This window comes from Oryza glaberrima, chromosome 4 (genome assembly GCF_000147395.1).
Source record: "Oryza glaberrima chromosome 4, OglaRS2, whole genome shotgun sequence".
Classification (NCBI taxonomy): Eukaryota; Viridiplantae; Streptophyta; class Magnoliopsida; order Poales; family Poaceae; genus Oryza; species Oryza glaberrima.
Window position 1 is genome coordinate 8,351,514 of NC_068329.1, and position 11,566 is coordinate 8,363,079.

At 47.3% G+C, this 11,566-nt stretch overlaps 1 non-coding gene across 1 annotated transcript; it reads right to left on the minus strand.

Annotated features, from left to right (window-relative positions):
* Positions 1-6,318: 6,318 nt before the first annotated feature.
* On the minus strand, positions 6,319-6,425 carry LOC127772401 (small nucleolar RNA R71). The gene has a single exon (XR_008017390.1). It is a non-coding gene; the product is annotated as a small nucleolar RNA R71 (small nucleolar RNA).
* Positions 6,426-11,566: the final 5,141 nt, after the last annotated feature.

Here is an 11,566-nt window from a genome sequence, read left to right on the forward strand (position 1 = left end):
CCGGCTCGGCGCTCCTTGCCGCGAGACAGACCGGACGGTCGATGTCCAGCTTGATGGTGTAGAGGCAGTCGTCGGAGCGTCCGACCCGGACGAGCAGGTGCCCTCAGGGATCCCACACGCGTAGGACGTCGTGGTGAATCAGTACCTTGCTGCCGGAATGATCCAGCTGTCCAAGGCTGACAATGTTCGCCGTGAGCCACGGGATGTAGTAGATCCCGGTGATGCCGCAGTGTTCCCTGGACCTGCAGGAGAACAGGACGGTGCCGTGACCCTCGATGTGAACCACCAAGCCGTCGCCAAACTTGACTGTGCCGGTGACCGCCATGTCGAGCTCGGCGAAAGCGGAGCGGGACCCGGTCATATAGTTAGTTACGCCGGTATCCAGGATCCACGTCGCCGGATTGTGCTCGCCACCATCGTCGAGCTGCGTTAAGACTTTTGCCTCGACCACAGCGAGCTCGCTTATCGGCGACGACGTTCTTGGCGCGCTCGGTGGCGAGACGGGGTTCGCCGGTGCGACGACACGAGGACGCGGTGGATCCAGCTCCACCTTGGCCAGGAGCAGAGCAGGCTCGTCGTCCTCCTCCTGGGCCACGTAAGCCTGCTGAGCCTTGGGCTTGCTACGACAGTCTTTAGCCCAATGTCCCCTCTTGCCACAATTCTTGCAATTTCCCAGGTTACGGCCTCCTGGGTTGGCTGGCTTGGGCTGGGTCTCCTTCGAGGCTCCATCGTCCTAATTCCCACGCCCTTGACCCTGGCGGTCGCTGTTGCCGCCGAAGGAGGAGTGAGCGGTGTCTTGGAGAGAGGCTGCCTTACGGAATTTTGCCAGCCGTTCTTCCTCGGTGAAGAGGAGACGGCCGTATGCATCGACCCGACTCGATGCAGCCACAGCCTTGCGCTGCTTGCGTTGCTCGACGGAGCGCAGACGCCTAGTAACTTCCTCGAGAGATAGCTCATTGACGTCGAGCAAGGTCTCAATCGAGATGGCTATTTGCTGGAGATGTTCTGGGACAACCTGCAACAATTTCTGAACGACCTCAGCTTCAGTGATATTATCACCTAAGGTGCGAAGGTTGTTGGCGAGGACGCCGATCCGCATCGAGAAGTCGTCGACGGTTTCACCGTCCTTGAAGAGGATATCACCGAATTCTCGGCGCAGCTGCTGTGCATTCGCCTCACGCACGTGCTGCACACCGATACGGCGAGTCTTGATCGCTTCCCACTCCTCCTGCATCGTCTCCTTGACAGCGAGCGTGGCGAGAATCTCAGCGGGCACGACGCGAAGTATCGCGGTGAGCCCCTGCCGGTCCTGCCGGTCCTGCCGGTAGTCAACAAGATCATCACCCTCCGGCTCCACCGCGCCCCACAGACCTTGGGCCTGCATGTTCACCCGCATTACCAGCACCCAGTCATGGTAATTTGTGCGGGTGAGTGTCGGGTAGACGACACTGCTCGTGGTCACCTCGCGGACGACGCGATCCACCACGACTTGACCGCGGCCGCCATGACGGCCACGGCGTGGAGACGGCAAACGCCAGCGATGACAAGGCAGTGAGTGGGAGACGCGCGGCGTTGGTAGTGACATCAGGAACCCCGGCGATCGCTGCAGGCTCTGATACCAATTGTTAGTGGCAAAACGAAAACTGTAGCTAGTCTGGCAAAGCGGAAGCAGAGCAAACACAGAGTATTTTGGCGCTGCGTTAACTGGCAGCTTTTCTGGATTAAGACTCAAGCTTAAATAGCAGATTACAAGAAAGAACGAAAATGTGGCCATAGTGGCCTCCTAAATGCACGCGTCACACCCCTTGCCACTTCGCGCCATCCCACGAACTGGAGCATACCGCGCACGACTCCAACAGACTCCGCACGAACGCAGCGTGCGTCAAGCCCACAATCCGCACAACCCGGAAGACCAGATCATGCGCTAGACTTAATATGAAAATAGGAAAGCAAACAACTAACTACAATGAGCAGCTAGACTTATTCCTAACAGGGATGGGGATACTTAAGTCGTCAGGTAATTTCTAAACACAGGTTCTTCTGTAGTCTCTATATGTTTTGATGTTTGCAAATTTGGTTGCAGGATAGATTGCTTGATTAATCGCGGTATTCCATGGCCTCAGGCTGTTCCTCCGCTGGTGAAGAACAAAAGATGTCCTATCTTCCTATTCTTTTCGGTTAGTAAAGATCGAATTCAATTCCTGTTAAACATCCCTTTTTGATGGTGTATTGTCATGACCCGAGGCCATACTGATGCGGACATCACTACCTCGGATACACACAACAATCCTCCAACGGTCATTCAAGGACCGATAACAAGAGGTCGTGCGCGACAATTAAATTTAGAGGTGAGCTCGTTCCTATGTTCTTCTTTGTATGAATTCGAGAATAGATTGCTACCTAACGATCATATTGTGATTAGGAACAATGGAGGGGACAAGTAGACACTTGGAGAAGGACTTAGAGCCATGGAGGATCATCGAGGACGTCCAAGTCAAGGTGGAGGCCCAAACCAAGTCGACATCGGGTGCAATTCGGAGTCCAGTACCAGTCTGCACTAAAACGGGCGCCCAGGTCGCCTACGTGCTCGGATTGGGGCGTTCTTTATATGGATGGAAAGCTAAGAAGATAATCTTTCCAATGGTTTTGGTCCCACATACATATTCTTTCCAAGTCAATGGGAATTGACCGAATAATTTAACGTCCAGAATCTGTTCCGGTGCTGCGTCACCATATTTGTGCTTTTGGCCCGTGTATCGTGTTGGAACCCATTAGGGTTGCGTCGAGAGGGGTTGCACGACCCTACACTCTATATATCAATACCGCCGCCATCTTTAGGTTTTTTTGGTTTTACTTAGATTAATCTATAGAGAACAATTTCGCCGCTAGATTGGTTTGTAAGACCCCAACTCGTGAGCTTAATCATTCATTTGCAATTTTGGTTGTTTTCTATCTCATTCTTGTTTGTGTTCTTCGATTGGTAAACAGGGATTAGCCTTCTCGGCGAGGTCATCCGCGTTTCGACACGGGTGATAACCAGATGAGACGTGGTGCTGCGATTGCGGGTCTCAAGAGCGTGCGCGTTCAAGAAGCCGGATCGATTTATGTCGCGACTCCGCCCAAATCGTTGTTTATCAGAACCTTTCGGAAGATTGGGAACCCTAGTGCACATCAATAACGGGATAAACACCGTCGGGAAGATAATTTTAGAAAACAGGCCTAGAAATCACATCGGTAACCAAACGGGGAAGAAACGCCATTGGAGAACCAAACACGATGACAACACCGAGGCACGATATTTGATAACGGAGTTCAGCCGAGGTCTACATCTCCGGGACACTGATTACGGGCGCTCCTCCCCGATCTAGCATATACATCGTATTAGAGTTACAATGACTCACGGCCGGTCGCCGCCGGTAGCCGCTCCCTCTCGCTATTACAACTCAAGTCCTAAACTGTAACCTACTATGTACATATATTCGACACAAACTCTAACAAACTCCACCTTGGCGAATATGCCACACCAACCTGAATCTGTTACTTGCTCGAATCTCCGTGTACCAAGAATTGAGTTGGTTCTTCCGCCGCTCACGCCGAGCCGCCCGACGAGCCTCCACCAGGCTCGCCGCCTTCAGGATTGTGCACAACAACACTAGCATACCCATCTTCCATGACTCCACCTGCGCACTCCCTTGTAACTTGTACAAACATGAGCTTGTCCTCTCACCAGTCATAACAATCTTGCCTTCCTTCATGATATTCATGGTCCTCCTATCAAAATCCACCTGATAGAACCAACCTGTCTCATGTAGGCTCTCAAGCGAAATCATACTCTTCCTTAGTCCCAGCACGTGTCTCACATCCGAAAGTAGCACCTCGTTTCCATCATACATCTTGAACTTGACATCGCCCACTCCAACAACACGATAACTCATGTCATCGCCCAAGTAAACAACACCAAAATCACCAGATTTATATGAAGATAACCACTCCCGCTTCAATGCCACATGATAGGAACTAGCTGAGTCCAACATCCACGCTTCTCCAGACTTCTCGTTAGACACTGTGAGAATCTCATGACTGGTGCTCTCTGAATCATCACCATGAGCTGCTAAACTTGCAATCGCAGTTTTCCTCTTCTTCAATAATGAGCAATTCCTCCTTATATGTCAAAACTCATGACACTTGTAGCACTGTGCCCCCTTCTCCTTGCTCTTTGTTGACGGTCGTTATCGATTAGTTTCGACCGTTAATATTACTAAAATAGAGGAGAACTAGTGATGCTTGCAATGCATATATCTATTAGAATAATCATATTCCACTAGTATTAGGTATACTAACCTTCTGCAGAGAATGACACTAAAGTGGAGGAGAATCGACATCAACACAGACGATAAATCAATTGGACAATATCGAGAATTAGACATGCATTAATTGGGCCAAAATTCACAAGTCTACGAAGTGAAGCAACGGAGGAGGCCACCTGCTGATTTTGGGCTAGGTTGGGTTGGCCCCTGGTTCAGCCGAACCTCCTTCTCCACCGTTGGATGTGGGGTTTGGCAGGACGCTCCAGATCTTCTCCTGATGGCGGTTGCGGGGTACTTCAGACATTTCGCAGCGGTTACAATGGTCATACCTGCCTATAAAAGGGCTTCACCTTCTCACTTCACACACACACCTCAAGCAATAGCTCTCTCATTTCTCTCAAATTTAGTTTAGTAGTATCTAGCTGGTGGAATAGGAATAGAGTAGAAATCAGGAGTCCGGAAGCTTTCGGAAGAGTTCGGGTATGGCTCTAGTAGCTTTTCTCTTCTCTTTTGTAAGCTTTGTAATTTTATTAGAATACTCTTCTAAATACATTTATGGTATTAAAATACTTTCCAAGTATATGAGTACCTACTTTACATTATGTTCATGTTATACTGAATATACGGCTAGCTTATCTGGCAGATGCTTTGGTGTGGGTATAATGTTTGCATATGAAATTACTCTATGTCATGACGATGATATTAGAGTAGTATCTGGTAGTTTAGACGTGGTGTCTAGATTACGGGATATCATTATTTGGGGTTATATATTGCGGAGGAAAGGTGGGCCGCTGATGGTGACAGCTCAGTACGAGTATTCCTCCGCGCTAGTATATAATCCTAAGTTAATTCCCTGGGGAGGGTATTCCTCCGTATTTAGCCCCGGTTGTATGGTCATGACGGGCTGTCGTAAGGAACTCGGCAGTCAGGGGTGGCTTCTCGAAGTACCTGGAGGGCATCGGATAGAGAGTATTAGCTAGTATATCGGTTAACTAGAATGTATGTATACTATGTATATTAGAAGTATAGGAATAGATTTTCTTTCTCTTTTCTGTCCACTTAACTTAGATAATATATAATGAGAATGAGTAGTTAATACTTGTGTGTCACTCTACCCTTAGGTTATCTTAACCCCTGCTTAGACTATGATTATCACAAGTACTATATAAATTATTAGTCAAGTTCACTCTACATGATCTTCCCACGGGATAAAATAAATACGATACCCATGAAATACTCTCGGGTGAAATGCTACAATGGTATATCTGTGCGCTTGCGGATGAACTCTGTAACCATAATATACCAGAAGTATTTCTGGCACCATTGCTGGGATTTATATTTCTAGTAATCTCGTTAAGAAATACCAACAAGCATTTTTGGCGCCGTTGCCAGGGATGATTCATAATAGAGATTACCTGAACTATTACCTCTGTATAATCATTTTCCTCTGCAGGCTAACCTTGGTTGTTTTCACTTTTTTTTGTTGTGAAAACAGGGTAGTGCATGACTGGTTTCAACTTGCCGGAAAACTTCAAAGAAAATCCAGAAGCTTTCTTCCGGAGCGTCAGGCCGCGAGTCGCTGCTCCGCAGATAACTCTACGGACTGAGAAACCAGCTATACCAGCGCCACCGACCTTCAAGACTATGGCTAACAAGTCTCTCCGCGAGTTTGCTGCTCCCTCTACTGACAATGTGGCCATTGGGCCACATATCAACATGGGAGACGTGGATTTCGACTTGAAGTCTAGCCTCATCACGATGGCGTAGGGCTAGCCCGTTCTGTGGCAAGCCTAATGAGGATGCCAATGCTCATCTGCAACAGTTCCTGGAGATCTGTAGCACATACACCATCCAGGGCGTCAGTCCCAACGCTGTCAGGCTGCGACTGTTTCTGTTCTCCCTCCTCGGGAGAGCAAAGCAGTGGTTCTATGCCAACCGTAATGTTGTCAATACCTAGGATAAATGCTCTACGGCATTCCTCTCGAAATTCTTCCCGATGGGCAAAACCAATGCCCTTCGTGGAAGGATTTCTAGTTTCCAGCAGACAAGGGACGAGTATATTCCAGAAGCATGGGAACGACTGCAGGAGTACGTAGCCGCCTGTCCTCACCATGGGATGAAAGACTGGCTGATCCTGCAGAACTTTTATAATGGACTCACCCCGATGTCCCGTGATCACCTGGACGCGGCAGCTAGAGGAGCTTTCTTCTCTAAAACGGTTCAAGGAGCCGTTGATCTAATAGAAAAGATGGTCTCCAATATGGGTTAGAGCGAGGAACGACTCCAGACCCGTCAGCGAGGCATGCACACCGTCAAGGAGACGGAGTTACTTGCTGCCAAGCTGGACCATCTCATGAAGCGATTGGACGACCATGAGAAACGGCCAAAATGCACCGTCAAGGCCTTGGACTCACACGTCACGTGTGAGGTCTGCGGCGGCACGGGTCATTCTGGGAATGACTGCCGAAAAACCCGTGAGGAGGCGATGTACATGGGCAACAATGGGTACCGTCCACAAGGAGGTAAGGGGTGGAACCAACCACGCCCATATTATCAAGGAGGTAACAACAACGGTAACTTTTCTAACCAGTCCTCCTTGAAGGATCTCGTTTTTGCGCAAGCTAAAACCACTGATGCGCTAAGCAAAAAGCTTGCTGCCAATGACAATATCCTAGAGAACATTAATGTCAAGTTAGATGGCTTTGCTTCTGCTTTTCAAAATCAGCTGAGCTTTAATAAAATGATAGAATCACAGCTAGCTCAGTTGGCATCCTTAGTCCCTGCAAATGAAACTGGGAGGATTCCGGGGCAACCCGACTCCTCCATTGAAAATGTCATGGCAATCACGACGAGGGGAGGTAAGTCCACTCGTGATCCGCCGTATCCTAACCCTACAGGAACCAATGGGATAACCAAGGAAGCACCATCTAGTGACTCGGCTGACAAGGATGTTCAGCTAGAAAAGACAATGCCGTAGGAGTACTGCAACACACGGTTGCTGCCGTTTCCCCAACGGAGTAGGAAACCGTTAGTGGACGAGCAATTCGCTCGTTTTGTTGAAGTAATCCAGAAGATCCACATCAACGTGCCATTGTTGGACGCTATGCAAGTGCCAACATACGCCCGTTATCTCAAGGACATACTCAACAACAAGAGACCGCTCCCAACAACGGAGGTGGTCAAGCTGACGGATCAATGCAGCAACGTAATACTCCACAAGCTCCCGGAAAAGAAGAAGGATCCAGGGTGTCCTACGATCACCTGCTTGATCGGGGCACAACAGTTCGACCAGGCCTTGTGCGACCTTGGAGCCAGTGTCAGCGTCATGCCAAAAGACGTCTTCGACAAGATCAACTTTAAATGGCTGACTCGTCAGTTCGTTACCCGGCAGGGATAGCAGAGGATGTGCTAGTCAAGATATGGGATTTCTTCATCCTGGTTGATTTCGTAGTGCTGGACATGGATATGGGAAAAGAGACGCCGCTCATCCTGGGGCGCCCGTTCCTTAGCACCGCAGGAGCCTACATTGACGTAGGAACGGGGAGTATCAGTTTGCACATCAACGGGAAAGAAGAAAAGTTTGAGTTTCAACCGAGGACGGAACAATGCTCCGTGGTCAAGATAAAGTACGGGCCAAACCCGTAGAATATTCAAGTGGTCGAAGTGGAGCCACCCAAAACGGACAGCCTGGTGAAATTCATGCAGAATTTCCTGGAGAGGGAAACAACGATGCCCAGGTGTTAACGACCAAATTTGGTAATCCAAGGATCGGAGATGAAGAAGAAATTGAGATGGAGTTCGAGATGGAGATCTTCCCGGAAACAGAGTAAGGATCGACTGGAGTCCGAATCGGCTGTGACCAGGATCGACAGAGTCCGAGTTGGACAGGGTTAGCCGATTGAGCCGAATCCGACAATATGACACGGCATACGTTGTCGGGTTAGGTTGATGTACTTCATGATGATTGCCATGCATGGATAGAGTCCTGAGAAGGCAATTGTATCTATTAATTAGGATATTTTATGTAATTTCCTTAGAGATTTGTTTGGGAAAAAGTCTGCCGCAAAGACTTATGGTATTTTAGAGTTTGTTAGAGATAAGAGTCGAGTTCGATATGGACATATTTTGTTATATCGGGTATAAATAGACCCAGAGCCCCATGTAATAAAAAACACACGTTTAATACAATCTCAGCGCATCGCCACCCTTTTACTTTCGTTTTGTTTCGACGAGTTCTTACTTTCGGGTTGAGCTGCATCGGTTTCGATCTTCAACAAGAGGTAAAACTTGTTATGGCGGCTTTTGTTATCGGGATTAGTGCTTTCATCTTCATTATACTCTAATCTTGTTTATGTAATTCGTCGAATTATCATTTATCTTATATAATCTCCGGCAATATCGCCATCTAACTTACAATCGGCTAACATCTGTCAATAGAAGGTAGCCGATTAGGTGAAATACCGATGTTGACTTAGATTATATAGGATATCTACCACTCTATGAAACATCCAATGGCTTGATTGTCTAGATATTGTCCTTCTTTTCATACCTATAGCTGCATCAATTGAGTTTGACCTTATAAGTCGTGATTAGAATCTCAATCTCTAGCCTGCTTTTGGTTGCTGATTAGGGTAGCATCGGGGTTTCAGCCGATCTTACCTGATTTAACTACATTTATCTTATATGCTCGATGGACATGTTAAATTTGCCCTTTATGTTGAGATCGTTTTGTATAGTCTACTTGCTTTACTCTCTTAATATAGAGTGGTATTGGAGTATTAGCTGATACATGCTAGATCTATCTGATCGGCTATGCTATGAACATATATAGTCTTATTATTAGTATATATTTTGATCTAAGTGATTTATACTGTCTTGGCATGCGACCGATCTATTCCAATCACTTGATTTAAGTATATATCGATATAAGGATTATATATTGTTAATATCTACAGCCGATTGAGTAGATTTAGTTCTTTCTTACTTATTAATGACTGCCGATCGATGCATATATGACATCGGCTCAAAGATAAATGATATGTCATCGGCGACTAGCCGATCGGCTATCGTTTATGGATTTAACCGCGGTTTCTTTGTCTTAGTGTCTTGTTGCTTGCAGGATCAAATCAACTAGCACGCTCACATGCCCAAAGGCAAGTTTTGGACCTGCAATGGAGTTAAGCAGATCTCCCAGGCCTCGTGTTTTTACATTAACACGCTTTTGGCACGCCCGGTGGGACCGATTAGAAGTCAGAACCGCAATAGCGTTCTCTCATGGCTGAGAAACCACCAGCAACGCCGTCTTCGGCTGGCAAAGAGGGTCCTCCCAAATCTAGGATCCCTAAGCTTGGTGTGTCTGAAGTTCATGAGAGCAACATCGTGCCCATCACTATAGACAAATTGACACCTGAACAAAAGAAGGATCTTGAGGTGATGATGCAGCAAACACAGAACCAGTTCTTGAACTCATTCATGGAGACCCGCGGAGGAACAATTGTTCAGCGGTACAAGATGAAATTAGCTGTTGATGTTCCTGGGACAAGTTCTTCCAAGGATGGAGAAGTACAACAGGTCTCAGATGGTACATCTCAATCAGGTGATAAAGGTGCTGCAGATGGCTTAGGTGATAAAGGTGATGCTTCTCAGGGAGTGCAAGGTGAGGATCTCAGCCTAGATGGTAGCACGGCACAACTACAGTTTAACAAATTCCAAGATCGGATTGACTTTGCCGTGCAACATGCTTTGATTAATCAATCTAGGGTGTTAGTCAATACTTTGTCAAACATGGTGAAGTCGATGGTTGATGGCACAATAGCTGAGTATCAGGCTACAGGACAGGTTTATTTATCAGGAGGTGTTTTCCCAAATTATTGGCCCTTGATCACTAATAATCAACAGACTGCTTAGTCAATTGCTCCCAATGCGCCATTAGTTCAACCGACAGCACCAGTATCGGCTCCTGCACCTGCTGCACCATCATCGGCACTAGGGCAATTAATCAATCCTCGGTTGTTGGTGAGAGAGCAGCCACAACATAGTTGACAAAATGTGAATCGACTAACTCAAGAGCAAGTTGCAGCTATGTTCTTACCAACTCATCCGATTCAGCAGACGCCACCAAGGCAGCAAGTTGTTCAACCGATTCAGCAGCAAGGTTTGCTAAATGCATCGGCTGGGTTCAGAACGCCTGATAATCACCCGAGGCAGCATGCTGCAAATCAAGTTATCCCGGAGCATTTGGTTCATAATGTGCAACTAGATCAATCGGTGATACCTCAAGTTATTCCCGAGCATCTGGTGCACAACATACAACCAAACTTTAAGAATTATCAAGGGGGCAATTTTAATTACAAGTATTAGCCTCCATCGCCGCAAGCTCAGAATCAACAAGGAGGATCGGCTCAGCCTCAGTTTGCTCCTCAGTACAACCAGTTCGAGCCTGTGCCACAGCAAGCGCAGGTGGTGCCTCAACAGGGACCATGGGCCGATATGATTGCAGAGGTGATGAGAGAGCAATTTGGGCTCAAGCCAAAGGACACTGGAAACTTGTATCGGCATCCATACCCTGAGTGGTTTGAGACGGTTCCATTGCCTAACCGGTTCAAAGTTCCGGATTTCTCAAAATTCTCGGAGCAAGACAGTGTTTCGACCTATGAGCACATTAGCCGATTCTTAGCTCAGTGTGGTGAAGCATCGGCTGTTGATGCCTTGAGGGTTAGGTTGTTTCCTTTGTCATTGTCTGGATCGGCTTTTACTTGGTTTTCTTCTTTGCCATATAGATCAATCAACAGCTGGGCCGATTTGGAGAAGCAATTCCATAGTTACTTTTATAGTGGGGTTCACGAGATGAAATTGTCTGATTTAACAGCGATTAGGCAAAGGCATGATGAGCCTGTGCAGGACTACATTCAGAGGTTCAGAGAGATGAGGAATAAGTGCTACAACTTGAGCTTGACGGATGCCCATTTAGCGGATTTGGCTTTTTAGGGTATGATAGCTCCGATCAGGGAGAAATTCTCGTCCCAGGACTTTGATAGTTTGTCACATCTTGCACAGAAGGTAACCTTGCATGAACAGAGGTTTGCAGAAGCCAGGAGGAACTTTAAAAAGGTCAATCATGTCTGTCTCTACATATATGGATCTGATCATGATGATGATGATGATTCCGAGGTAGCAGCAGCCGAGTGGGTTAGGAGCAAGAAGGTTATACCATGCCAATGGGTAAAAAGTTCTGGAAAAGAAGAGAGGTATGACTTCGA